The sequence below is a fragment of the Cryptomeria japonica genome, chromosome 10, assembly GCF_030272615.1.
Source record: "Cryptomeria japonica chromosome 10, Sugi_1.0, whole genome shotgun sequence".
Classification (NCBI taxonomy): domain Eukaryota; kingdom Viridiplantae; phylum Streptophyta; class Pinopsida; order Cupressales; family Cupressaceae; genus Cryptomeria; species Cryptomeria japonica.
In genome coordinates this window covers 862,339,072-862,353,109 of record NC_081414.1, presented here as the reverse complement: position 1 = coordinate 862,353,109, position 14,038 = coordinate 862,339,072, and positions in this window count along the sequence as shown.

Sequence of the window (14,038 nt, the reverse complement as noted above, 5' to 3'; positions counted from 1 at the left end):
GAGATTTGGGTCAAAACGAACAAGAAACCTCAAGAGGATATACTTAGGAGGAAAGCAAATATATTTTAGGCCTTGGAGGTCTAAGGAGTGTACCCTAACAAGTTACCTTGGAGGAGCTTGAGTAGAAGGGTGAGTTGAGGAGTTGGGGTGAGTAAGGGTGAATTGGAGAGCTAGGCACAAGATCTATGCATTAGAGTGGTATCAAAGCCATTCTTTGAAAGATTTGGTGTATGTAAGATTGTGAAGAATTAGAACCAAGTTCAATTCCTCCAAAGGCAATGACTCTAGAAGCCATCTGGCAGATGGTGGGAGAGATGATAGAAGGATTGAAGGATACAGAAGGAAGCAAAGGAATGAGAGAGGCAAAGAAGGAGAAGGGAAAGCTTAAGATAGAAGGGGGTGATGAGACTGATGAAGAAGTGGAAGATGGAGAGGAACCAATAGTAGTAGCTATGCCTCAAGACCAAAAGTTATTCCTAGATGCAATCAAATCCATTTCTAAGGATAATCTAGATGGATTACCCACATATGGAGGAAACTTCAATGGAGAAGAGTTGCTAGATTGGATAAAAGCTCTCAATAATCACTTTGATTACAAAGAGGTAGTGGAAGAAAAAAGAGTTAATGTGGCCAAATCAAGAATGAGAGGATCAGCATTGGTTTGGTGGAATATGATGCAAGAAGAAAGGATACAAGAAGGCAAAAAGAAGATAACTTTGTGGGAGTGTATGAAGATCAGACTTAAGGCACAGTTCCTTCTAGGAGGTTATGAAGTTCAAATTCATAAGAGACTACAAAATCTGAAACAAAGGGAGCTAGATGTCAATGCTTACATAGAGGAATTCCATAAACTAAGCCTCAGAGCTAAGAAGCATAAGAATGAGGTGGAGAAATTGGCTAGATACATGAATGGATTGAGACAAAATATACAAGATGAAATCATTATCCTTACTCCTGATACCGTTCATAAGTGTTTTTAGTTAGCATTAAGGGTAGAAGACAAAATCAAGAGGAGGAGTGAACAAAATCAAAAGTTTAGAGGTGGCAAATCCTTTAGAGGAAGGGGCACTTTTAATAGAGGACAACAAACATAAAGGAATGAAGAAAAATCAAGGTACGAAGGTGGTGGAGACTCTTCCAGGGGGCCATTTAGAGGATCCTTCAGAGGAAGAAACAATTCTAGGGGCAGATTTGGAAGCTCAAGAAGAGGAAATTTAGTTTTCACTAGTAGATGTTACAATTGTAATCAAGTTGGCCACACAATGGGAAGGTGTCCAGAGAAAGAAAATAGCTCTTCACACTCATACATGGGTGAGAGAAGAACACAATTTGTGCAGGAAGAAGACAATCAAAGTGTGTCTTCCCCTCTCAACAAGGTAGGCCCAGTGACAGATGGTGAAAGTTTAATGCTAAGAAGGTCTTTGTTGAAGATTCCTCAAGCTCAAGAGCCACCACAAAGGAAGAGTTTTTTTAGAACAACTTATTATTCTCAAGGAAAAATTTGCAAAGTGATTGTAGACTCAGGTTCAAGTAAGAATATAGTTTCAACTGAAATGGTGGATAAACTCAAGTTAAAGAGGCTACCACATCTCACTCCCTACAAGGTGTCATGGCTCAATTGGGACCAACATGTCTTAGTTGATGAGAAAGAATGGGTAGACTATGATATTGGTGAGTATAAGGACAAGATTTTATGTGATATATTGCCTATGGATGCTTGCCATTTGCTGTTGGGATGTCCATGGCAATTTGATGTAAAGGCTCAACATGATGGAGAAAATAATAGCTATATCATTATCAAGAATGGTAATAGGTATCAAATGGATCCATTACCTGATCCAAAAGAGGAAAAAAAAGTGGGATCAAGTGTGATAATGATGAGTGGGAAAGAGTTTCTTAAGGTGATGAAACAAGAAGGAGATCAAGGATATGCTATTGTGCTCAAACCTAGTGAAGAAGGTAAGGCAGATCCAATGGAAGAAGTGCCACAAGAGGTGAAGGGTCTACTCAAACAATATGTAGAAGTAATAGGAGAAGATCTACCTAATTATTTTCCACCAATAAGGGATGTAAATCACCAAATAGACTTGATTCCAGGGGCAAGTTTGCCTAACAAGGCTGCCTACAAAATGACACCTAGTCAAAATGAAGAAATTGCCAAACAAGTGCAAGATCTCTTGGACAAAGGATTCATCAAAAAGAGTTTGAGTCCATGTGCTGTACCTACTACCTTAGCACCCAAGAAAGGGGGAAAATGGAGAATGTGTACAGATTCTAGAGCAATCAATAAGATCACTATAAGGTACTAGTTCCCTATGCCAAGGATAGAAGACTTGTTGGAAAATCTTGGGGGTGCAAGCTACTTCACAAAGGTGGATTTAAAATCAGGTTATTATCAGATAAGAATCATACTAGGGGATGAATGAAAGACAACCTTTAGGACCAATTCTGGCCTCTATGAGTGGTTGGTCATGCCATTTGGCATTACCAATGCACCTAGCACCTTTCAAAGCCTCATGAATGAAGTCTCGGATGAGTTCATAGGTAAATTTATGATTGTATATCTTGATGACATTCTATTCTTTAGTAGGTCCAAAGAATAACATCTCAAGGATGTGGAGATGGTCTTGAAGAAGCTAAAAAAGGCACAACTCAAAATCAACCTTGAAAAGTGTGAGTTTCTCAAGACTGAACTTGTATATCTTGGTTTTGTCATTTCACAAGGTTGTCTAAAAATGGATCCTAGTAAGGTTGAGGAAATCCTTAGTTTGCCTACACCTAACAATATCAGTGATGTTAGGAGCTTTCATGGGTTAGCATCCTATTATAGGAAGTTTGTAAGAAACTTTAGTCATGTGTGTTCTCCTGTGCTCAATACTATCAAAGGGGGAGTCAAGTGTCAGTTTAGGTGGACAGAGGAGGCCCAAAAGGGATTTGAGTTATTGAAAAAAAATATAGTTGAGTTACCTACCCTTAGGTTACCTAATTTCAATCAGTTATTTATAGTTGAGTGTGATGCTAGTCAAAGAGCAATAGGGGCTGTTTTGAGTCAAGAGGGTCTTCCCATAGCCTTTTTCTCTGAGAAGTTGAATGAATCAAAACAAAAGTACTCTATGTATGACTTGGAGTTGTATGCCATGGTGCAAGTCTTGAAGAAGTGGCATCATTACTTGCTGCCCAAAGAGCTTGTGGCCTATACTAACAACCATGCCCTTAGTTTTCTCAATGGACAAGAGAAGTTGAATCAAAAGCACCTTAAGTGGGTAGACTACCTATAATCTTACACCTTCACTATCAATCATAAGAAGGGAACCTCAAATAAAGTTGTTGATGCACTCAGTAGGACAGTCATGGCCATACAAGAGATTAAATTGCATAGTGTGGGTTTGCAGGACTTGAGAGACCTCTACAAAGAAGACAAAGATTTTGTTGATATATATGCTACATGTTCTGATTTTTATAACACTTCTTATGTTTCCTACTTAGAGTATATGATACAAGAAGGTTTGTTGTTTAAGGGACATCTCCTTTGTATACCCCAATGGTCTATGAGACAAAACATCATTCAAGAGAACCATCAAGGGGGTCTAGGAGGTCATTTTGGCAATGATAAAATAATGGAGCAGGTTAGTCAGTTCTACTATTGACCCAAGTTGCAATCAGAAGTAAGGAGATTTGTTGAACAATGTTCCATATGTCAGAGAGAAAAATGATCAGCAAGTAATGGAGGTTTATATAAGCCCTTAATTATACCCCAAAGGCCTTTGGAATGTTTGAGCATGGACTTTGTGTTGGGTTTACCAAGAACCCCAAGAGGATTTGATAGTGTTTATGTTGTGGTAGATAGGTTTAGCAAAATGGATCACTTCATCCCTTGTAAGAGTACCAATGATGCCACCTATATTGCAGGTCTTTTCTTGAAAGAAATAGTAAGAATCCATGGACTTCCAGTTAGCATTGTGAGTGATAGGGATGTTAAGTTTTGAGTCACTTCTGGAAAACCTTATGGAAGAAGTTGGGTACTAGACTCTCATTTTCATCTACCTACCATCCACAATTAGATGGTTAGACCGAGGTGGTCAATAGGTCCTTAGGTAATCTCCTAAGGTGTCTCACTAAGCAGCATGGTCAGACTTGGGACTTGGTGATCAACCAAGCAGAGTATGCATACAATGATTCAGTCAACTAGAGCACAGGTAGAAGTCCTTTTGAAATTGTTTATGGAATGCATCCTAGAGGTGTCTTATAACTTAGTGATATTAGTACAATGACCCACAAGAGTGCTCAAGGAGAGAGTTTTGCTGAAGGTATTAAGGAAATTAATGACAAAGTACAGTAGTCCTTGCAACAAAAATCAGAAAAATATAAGGAACAAGCTGATCAATCAAGGAGGAACTTGCAATTTAAGGTAAGAATTAGTTTTGGTTTATCTCAGAAAGGAAAGACTTCCAAAAGGACAGGCAACCAAGTTGATGATGAAGAAGATTGGGCCACTCAAGATTGTGCATAAGTTTGGCCAAAATACCTATGAGGTTGAACTACCTCCTTCTTTGGCCATATCTCCTATTTTCAATGTTTTTGACTTGTATCCCTATAAAGGAGAATCTAAAACCTCTCAGATGGATACCAAATTTCAATTTGAAGAGGATTGGGTGAAGGATTTACCAGTGAGTCAACCGGTTCAGTTGGAAAGCATCTTGGATACCAAGGTGATCAAGAAGACAAGAACGGGCATCTCCAAACATTATCTTGTGAAGTGGGTAGGTCTACCTGATTTAGAGGCTATGTGGATGTCAAAAGCTAACATAATTCATCATGGAGTGCAACTAGCAGACCTGATAACTCAAGGGACTTGAGTTCCTTGCCCCAGGGGAGTATGGTGTAGAGCACCTAGCTCAAAGTTGTCTTTTCTTGCATTTTAGAATTTTTGTGTGATTTCACATTATTTTATGTTGTAATAAGTTGGAATAAATCCTATGATGCTTTTTTAAGCCATAGTTTGGTTGTCCACACTTTTGTTGTTCTCAAGATCCAAAATTGTCATTATCCGAAAATATTGTCAAAATGTTAATTTTTGGTTTGTACTAGGTGGATGACTAGAAACTTGATAGAATGTTTGGAAATTGTTTAAATCAATTTTAGGATGCCATTTTAGTTATTTTTAAGGCCTTGAGAGCCTTGGAATGTGTTTTTGCACTCATACGTAAAAGTTGTCAAAATTGTCATGACAACTTTTGCATTTTTAGGCAAAAGTTGTTCATGAAGGAAATGAAATTGGAATTTGGTTGGAACCAACTTTAAAATGTGTATAAAACCTTCTAAAAATCTCCAATACAAGGTTAATCAACTTTTGGTTTGCATTCAATTCATTTGCCAAGGGTTGCCTATGCTTTTTCTCACATTTGGACTATTTTTGCTTTGAATTTCTAATTTTGTACAAATTGTATGGTCTAGTATGGTTCTCATAGTAGCATAGAAAGTTATAATTTTTTTTACCTTTCCAACAAGTATAATATGAAGGTCTAAAGTGCTTTGAATCAAAAGTTATCACTATTTTTGTAATAGTTGCTCACAAACCCTTGAAATTTGGGGTTTTGATTGTAAAATGCATTTTACCTGAGCATCCATGAATGAAACAAGTTGAAGTCCATTGGATGGATTGGGAAGGCTCTATAAATAGTTTTACAATAGGCATTTTGTGTTTTTTCAGGCCACAAGGAGGAGAATGGGTGAGATGAACAACACACAAGCTTGTAGCTAGTGTGTGGAGGCAATAGAGATTGCTCATTTTCAGAACCATGGAGAACTGATACCTTAGAAAACCATAGTGTTTTGGAAAGGTCTATGGGTGTAACAAAATTATCCAATACTTTTCTGGTTTTATATTTTGACTGGTGAAGAGTTTTGAGCACATCTTCCAAAACTGCCTGGAAACCTTAAACCCCTTAAAAATAGCTCATTTTGAGTTACCCCAGTTTTATGAAAAACCCAGATCAGAAAATTTGTGATATTGTTTAACTTCCAAATGGGTATCTGAATATGTAAAAATATCTTAGGTTTTTTAGGAAATGTTGAGGTAAAAGACCAAAAAATAGTCCCAGAAGGGCTAGTCAAATAGGCCTAATAGCAGCCAATAGAAGCAAGTTGAAAGCCTAGGGATTGGGAGGAAGGTGTAGACCTTTATAATGAATAAAATGACCTTGAAAATACCTAAAAAACATAACCAAAAACTTTAAACATGGTTAGAGTGAAGATCCTTGGTGGAGGTCTTTGGAGCCTAGCTGCAGCCTAGCTAGAGTTTTGGGAAACTAGTAGGAGGCCATCTCAAATTCAAAGATTTGGGTCAAAACAAACAAGAAACCTCAAGAGGCTATACCTAGGAGGAAAGCCAATATATTTTAGGCCTTGAAGGTCTAAGGAGTGTACCCTAACAAGTTACCTTGGAGGAGCTTGAGTAGAAGGGTGAGTTGAGGAGTTGGGGTGATTAAGGGTGAATTGGAGAGCTAGGCACAAGATCTCTGCATCAGTGAGCCATGTCATCTATTTTTCTACTCTTATGCTTCAAGTTAGTGATATCCCTCAACTCCATTATTCCCCTTGGATGCATACCATAAACAACTACAAATGGACTTTTACCTGTAGATCAGTTAACACTGTCATTGTAGGCATATTCTACTTGATGAATGAGCTGATCCCAACTCTACCCATATTCCTTTGTCAAGCACCTAAGCATGTTTCCAAGAGACCTATTCACTTGGTTTGGCCATCAGTCTATGGATGATAAGCTGAACCAAAAGTGAGATTAGTACCCAATCTTTTCCACAATGTTTTCCAGAAATGACCAAGAAACTTAACATCCCTATCTGAAACAATGCTAGTAGGCAAACCATGTATTCTAACAACCTCCTTGAAAAATAAATAAGAAATATGACTTGCATCATGTGCTGTCTTACAAGGAATAAAGTGAGCCATTTTGTTGAATCTATCAACTACTACAAAGATGCTATCAAATCCTGCTTGAGTTCTAGGTAATCCTACCACAAAATCCATACTAATGCAATCCCAAAGCCTATGTGGAATGGGAAGAGGCTGATATAAACCAGCATTAGAGGAATTACCTTTTTCTTTCTAACATACCAAGCACTGCTCAACATACCTCCTGATGTGTCTCTGCATCTTAGGCCAATAATAGAACCTTTGAACCAGCTCTAAGCTCTTGTTGAGACCGAAATGTCCACTTAAGAACCCATTATGCTTCTCTTGAATGAGGTTTTCTCTCATAGAACCCTTTGGAATGCACAACTATCCACCCCTAAATAACAAACCATCCTGCAAAGTGAAATTAGGATATGCACCATTGAAGTTATTCTCAAAATCTTGACAAACTTTATAAGCTTCAATAAAATCATCATTAGTAGGATACTGTAGCATCCTAAAATTGTGACACTTGCAATTTTGACTGCATTTGGGTCTTCATGATGGCGACGCAACACTAAACCTAAATGGAGACCTCGAAACTTGTTCATGACATCAAAAACTGCATTTTTCAGCACCCTGGCCTGATCCTCCTTGCACCTTGCTATCCCTGGAGGTGGGACCATGGCGCCTAGTGCCCTGGTCCTTAAGGACTAGGGCACCCAGTGCCCTGGTCCCCCAGGACCATGGCGCCCAGCGCCCTGGTCCCTGGCCCTATTTTTGGGCCCGGTCTCTTTTGGGTCTCGGGTCTTTATGTTTGCAAATTGGAAAATAATCTTCCCAGGTCGGCCTAAGGTTGAAAAAATTAGTATTTTAACCCTAATTGACAAGTATATAAGCTACATTTCCTCTCCCATTTTGGGTAGATGGAAAAGAGGCGGAAGCGACATTCAAACATTCAAGCATTCAAGCATTCAAGCATTCCTTCAAGCAATTGAGCATTCTAAGTCTCCATTCAAGGCTAAGTGTTGCATTCAAGACAAGGATTCAACCATTGAAGAGGAGATCACATACAACATACAACATACAACAACAATTATACCTTCGCATGTAGGAATACAAACATTCTTACAACAAGGTATCAATACTTGTTTTACATTACAATCATTTACATTTACAACATTCTCATTTCTTGGTTAATTTCAAAACCAAGGTTTGACCTAAGGGAAAACCCCTAATCCCTAACCCCCTAATCATCCTCTCTTTTTTGTGTGTAGGTTGTAGGTACGCAGCTGAAATTGAAGATCTAGAATCCTTGTGCAGAGACGAATAGATCCCTCTTCGTTTCGTGGATTTTTTGGAGGACCGTGTGCACGCCAGGCGCCATCGTCTCATCAACTTTTGCTCAAATTTGCAGGACAGCACTGTCTCAATATTTTACTACTAATTCCAAGTCCACAGCTTCATCCCATATCCCTATCTCAGTTTATAAGTGAATCTTTCTCACTTTTCATGCATTCCTAGCTCAATCCTTCTATCTACATTCTTTACAAAAGAGGGTAGCCTTGTTGTCTCAACCCTTGAAACTCATTTAGAATCCAATCTTGCATTGTGTGGGATTGGATCTTGTGGGTTTCAACCCCTCTTTTGAATGTAAAGTCTCCCCTAAGTGAAAACCGTCAACCCTAGTGACCTCCTTTCCCTCTCCTTGGAGTGGTGGGGGGAACACTTAGGGTTTGCTCACGATTTTTCGCTTTACATTTTGGTGAACCCGATGTGAACATCCTTTCTGATTATTCATGGTTAGATCTGAAAATTGGATTCCTTGATTACATTTCCATGTTTGATATTTTGCAAATTTTAGAGGTTAATTGCATAAAAACCCAAAATTTTCTTTTTAGTAATTGAGCTTGCGAAATGTCTAATTGTTAATGCTTGTTCCAGATCTACCCTTCTATTGCAAATTATCAATTCATATTTGTGCTTTAATTCTGAAAATTAAGTGGTTAAATGTCAAAACCCTAATTTTTAAAACCTTCTTGATTCAACCTTTGACCGACAATTTCACTGATCAAAACATCTCCAAATCAGCTGTAACTTTGGATTCCGCAACAAAATCATATTATCTTTCATCCTTGAAAATTTGGAAAAAAGTTGCGAGGACCGTGTGCACTCCGAGTGCCATCGTCCCTGACATTTTTTCTAAAATTTCGGGAGCTAGATCTTACTGTATTTTTCTGCTAAAATCCAGAATTTTGGCTGATTTTATCAATTCTAACACTTTCAAAATTAAAGTCAAAGTTGGTCTAGTGATTGCTTGGATCAAGGCTTCTAATCATTCTAAAATTGTTGAAATTGAAATTTTGTGTCAAAATTGTATTCTTACTGTCCTAAATCTGAAAAGTGTGTTGGCGTTCATTCGAAATTTCAGTGCTTTATTCAAATTCTTGCAATTTGTGACTTTTGAAATTAAGTGTATAATTGCAACAACTTTGATTTCCACTTTCAAAATTGAATTTTGCATGAAATTGAGTCAACTTTTAAATTTCAAAACTTTCATTTCTTTTGGTATTCCCTCTAAAATCATAAAATTCAAAATTTCAGTTTCCCTCTCTTTTCCAAAATTCAAATTTTGCATTTTTCAACAATCTTGGTAGGGTTCAATTTTGAGATTGCAACTTTAATTTGGCCTATCTACAGATCATAAAATCACTCAATTTTTTCAGATTAGCTTTAAAATCATCATGACTTTCATCCTTGAAAATTTCAAAAAAAGTTGCGAGGACCGTGTGCACCCCGAGTGCCACGGTCCCTGACATTTTTTTTTGAAATTTCGAGAGATTGTCGTGATTGCATTTAATAGCTTAAATCTAGGAGATTGGCTGATTTTATTGAAATTTGCTACCTCTAAAATTCAAAATCTTCTCTCCCTCTCTAGTGCATGAGTTTTACAACAATAAGCCCTACTTACACTATTCCCATTAGACAAAGCCATAGAATTAAGTCTTTTCGAGGTTTAATTACCAAGGAGATGGAACCTAATTTGAATGGCCTTTTTAATGAGGACACGGGTAATTCCTCTAATCCTCTTAATGATGAAGAAGCTCTCCATGAGGTTTCTGTAGAACAACTTTCAAAATTGGATAACCAATTTGATGATTTTCAGCAATGGATGTCTCAAGAGTATCCCGATAGTCAAGCTCTTTCATTAATTGAGGGTCTAAAACGTATGGTTCAAAGTGATAAGTATGGAATTGATATTTTGTGTGGTATTGCACACATTGTGGATTTGAATGTGATGCCTATGAAGAATTGTGCTGAAACTTTAGGTTATACACAACCTCCCACTCAAGTCAATCATTCTATTCCGTTGACAACTTCTATTGCTAGCATACCTACCTTTACATCAAACATAATGGCTACTTCTCTACAAGACATTCTGCCTATGATCACCAGTCATGGGGGCAATCCTTCCTCTTCAATAAACCCTCTTCCTTCATTCAATCCAACTTCTTCATTCATTCCTTCAATGAGTGTCCCTATTACATCTCCACAAATGAACATGACACAAGGGGGCAATTCATTTAACCATTCCATTCCTCCTTGTAGTGCACCTCTTTTCCAATCATCTCCTATGACTAACTATCATAGTGTCCTGCCACCTTACTCTCAATCAATACCTTCTTTCAATAACATAATACCTCCATCACAATCTAACATGTCTAATATGAACTCCTCAACTGAAGTGACCATTAACAATCTTGCACAAACTGTCTCTTCTTTACAGTAACAAATTGCCTCTATGAATCAATCTAAGATTAGTGTGCCCACATTTGATGTTGCGAGCCCACTTTCTCTTGACATTGTTCGAGCTATCCCTCCTAAACATGTTGAAATCCTGCATTTGGAGCTTTATAATGGTAAAGGTGATCCTCTAACACACGTTAAGACTTTTCAAACAATATGTACCAATTTTGCTTATGACCAAAGGTTGCTTGCAAAACTATTTACTAGGACATTAAGAGATAAAGCCCTACAATGGTATTGCTCATTGGCTTCTTATTCTATTACTTCTTTCGAACAGCTTGCAAATGCTTTCATTCAACAGTTTCAAAACAATATAACTCCTAAAGTTACTTTGATTGATTTAATGCATTGTAAACAAGGTGTTAAAGAAAAAGTGACTGATTTCATTGGTAGATATAAGCATTTGTATGCTCAAATCTCTTTTCTAGTGCCTGACAATGATATTCAAAGAATCTTTATTTCTAATTTACAAAAAGATATTAGAGAAAAACTTCTATTTTCTGAGTTTACTTCTTTCCAGCAGTTGTGTGCAACTCTTCACAATTATCAACTGACTGTGAGTCAAATGGAACAAGCAAATCCTATGGATCCGAGTGATAAGGGTGATAGTAGTCAACAACCATTTGGACAGTTTAAACCAAACAGAGAGTCCATTAAGTTCAATGAAAACATCATCAACAACAATGTGAATGCAGCATCAGGTGTGCCTCCTATTTCTAAGTTTTTCAAGAAAGAGATAAAGTTTACTCCTTTGAATGAATCATTGCATAGTATTATGAATAAGTTATTGGAACAAAATGTGCTTACTCTCCCTCCTATAAAGAAAATAGATCCTGCAAAGATTAATTCACCCTATTTTGATAACAAATCTTTTTGTCAATTTCATCGTCAACCTGGGCATGATACTGAAAAATGTTTTGCTTTAAAGGGTAAAATTCAAGATTTGATTGATAATAATACTATCTCTATTTCAGGAGTGAATGATAAAGGTAACACATCTGTAGCTCCTCCTAACCAAAATCTTAAGATTTTTACTAATCCATTACCTTCTCATGCCTCTAATGTGATTGAGACTAATGATTCCTCTTTCTCATCTGATGGTCTTGTGTCTATGACTCTGAATGTGATTAACTTTGTAGAGTAGCAAGAAAACCCTAAAGAACCTTCCATCACATTTGATTCTAGTGAAACTATCAGGGCACCTGATGGTCCTTTATACATAGTTGCAAAAGTCAAGAATACACCTTGCCGTGGAGTGCTTATTGATCCTTTGTGCATGGTTAATGTTATTACTGAAGAATTTTTTTTTAATTTACAATTGAATCAAGTGATCTATGAAAAAACAGATGTGATTGTGAAATTATTTGATGCATTTTCTTCTCTTGCAATTGGTTCTATTACATTACCTATTGAGGTCCATAACAAATCCCTTGATGTGAACTTTGCTATTATTCCTTCATCCGAACAATTTCGTGTGAAGCTAGGCTATCCTTGGCTATCTTCCATGAAAGCTATTGCTTCTCCTATTCACAAATGTTTGAAATTTCCCCATAATGGTGAAGTTGTTACTATCAATCATAGTCTCTTTAAACCAGCTGAAAGAACTTCTAGCGTTCCTATTGATTAATTTTGGCCTAAACAATTCCAATCTCTTCCTCTGCGAAGTGATCATCTTTTCAAGTCTTATCAAAAATGGAAAATAGATATGATCCTATCTCTAAGTGAACCTAGAACACCCAAACTTGATATTCCTATCATTCTTGAGAAGGAAGTTCTTCCTTTGAAAGATAAAACTAATGTCTTTCCTCAAGAAGATTCCCAACCCATTCCTATGGATGTGACTATGTCTATGTCTAATAAACTTTCTAAAAGTAGGCCTATACCTCCTCGTCATGATGGACTTGGTCTCCTTCCTAAACCAAATATTCCTCCTTTATATGGAGCAGTTCCTCCTCCTTCCTGTTATAAAGAGAAGAGACCTTCCTCTTCTCCTATTATCCAACCTAAGAAACCACAACCTAAACACCCAAGTGATAAGGATGAGAACATTCCTCCTCCTCAATCTTCTCCACTTCCTACTAAGACTAGACGAAATTGTTCTGCATGTGAATGCCGATGAAAGCGTCATCTTAGAGCTCAGGCAGTTGCTTCTCAAACTTTGTAATCTCCAAAAACACCTTCAACAAGCATTATTCCATTTTCTCCAAAATCTCCTAAACATAAGATGCATGATGGTTTTGATCCTGTGCGAGTTAAAGATCCTATTTTTATAAATCTTGATGATGATATAGATGCAAATGTTATTCATGATGAAAATGTTAATTCTCTTGCTTCTGATAGTGAATATGAATATGTTGATGTTGATAACCATTTATGTAACGAATTTTCTAAAGCACTTATCCTAGCTCCTAGACAAGAACAACGTGGCTTGGAACATGAACATAGCCCTTGTTTGGATCTTGTGATAGCTCCATCTGCTGTGTTGGATGTTCCTCCTCTAGCGTGTTCCCTGCCTTCCTGAAACATTGATCAACAAGATCGGGGGGTAGATGACGTGCTAGACTAGTTTCATTAGCATAGTAGATTCTCTCCTCCTCTCTTTTGTTACTTCTTCTATGTGTTATTCTCATTCTTCTATTTTTTGTCCTTAGTGTTGTCTACTTGAGGATGATGCAAAGCATTGAGATCTCTTTTGGTCTCTCTCATGTTGACTCAAAAGGCACATGTGTTCCCTTCTTCTAGGTGACCTTCCTTGATTGGGGAATGAAGAATAATTATGCATACATACATATGATATACATGAATTATCATACAACATACTGACCCCAAGGAAAGCGAAGTCACCTCGTGCTTTGTGTTTTGTGTCTATTATCCTTGGGTTTATCTCACACTTGGGGGCTAAATCTTTGTGATAACGTGCTCCTTTCCCTTCTCATTTCTTATGTGTATCACTACCTTAAAGCAATCACCCCCGTTGAGGTGTGTGCGATCGCTTTAACGTAGGGGGGCATACACCCTGTCTATCCCTTCAGGATACTTGAAAATTTCTTGGCGAACTTAGCTTTGCCTTGAAAATTTTTGGTATTTTTCTTGCATGACTCATAGTGAGGGAACCTTACTACTAACAGTCATGGTTCTCCCTCATGATTTTCCCTTTTACTTTGTCAATCGAATTCGTAAGATCCTTAGTCCACTGGGGGCTTGGTGTGTCTTGCCTCCTTGACGTGGTGAAAGTCTTTCAATGTTGTTTCCTTGTACTTTACTGGAAGTATGAGCGTACGCTTATACTCTCGCTAAAGTGGGGGCTAAATGTAGT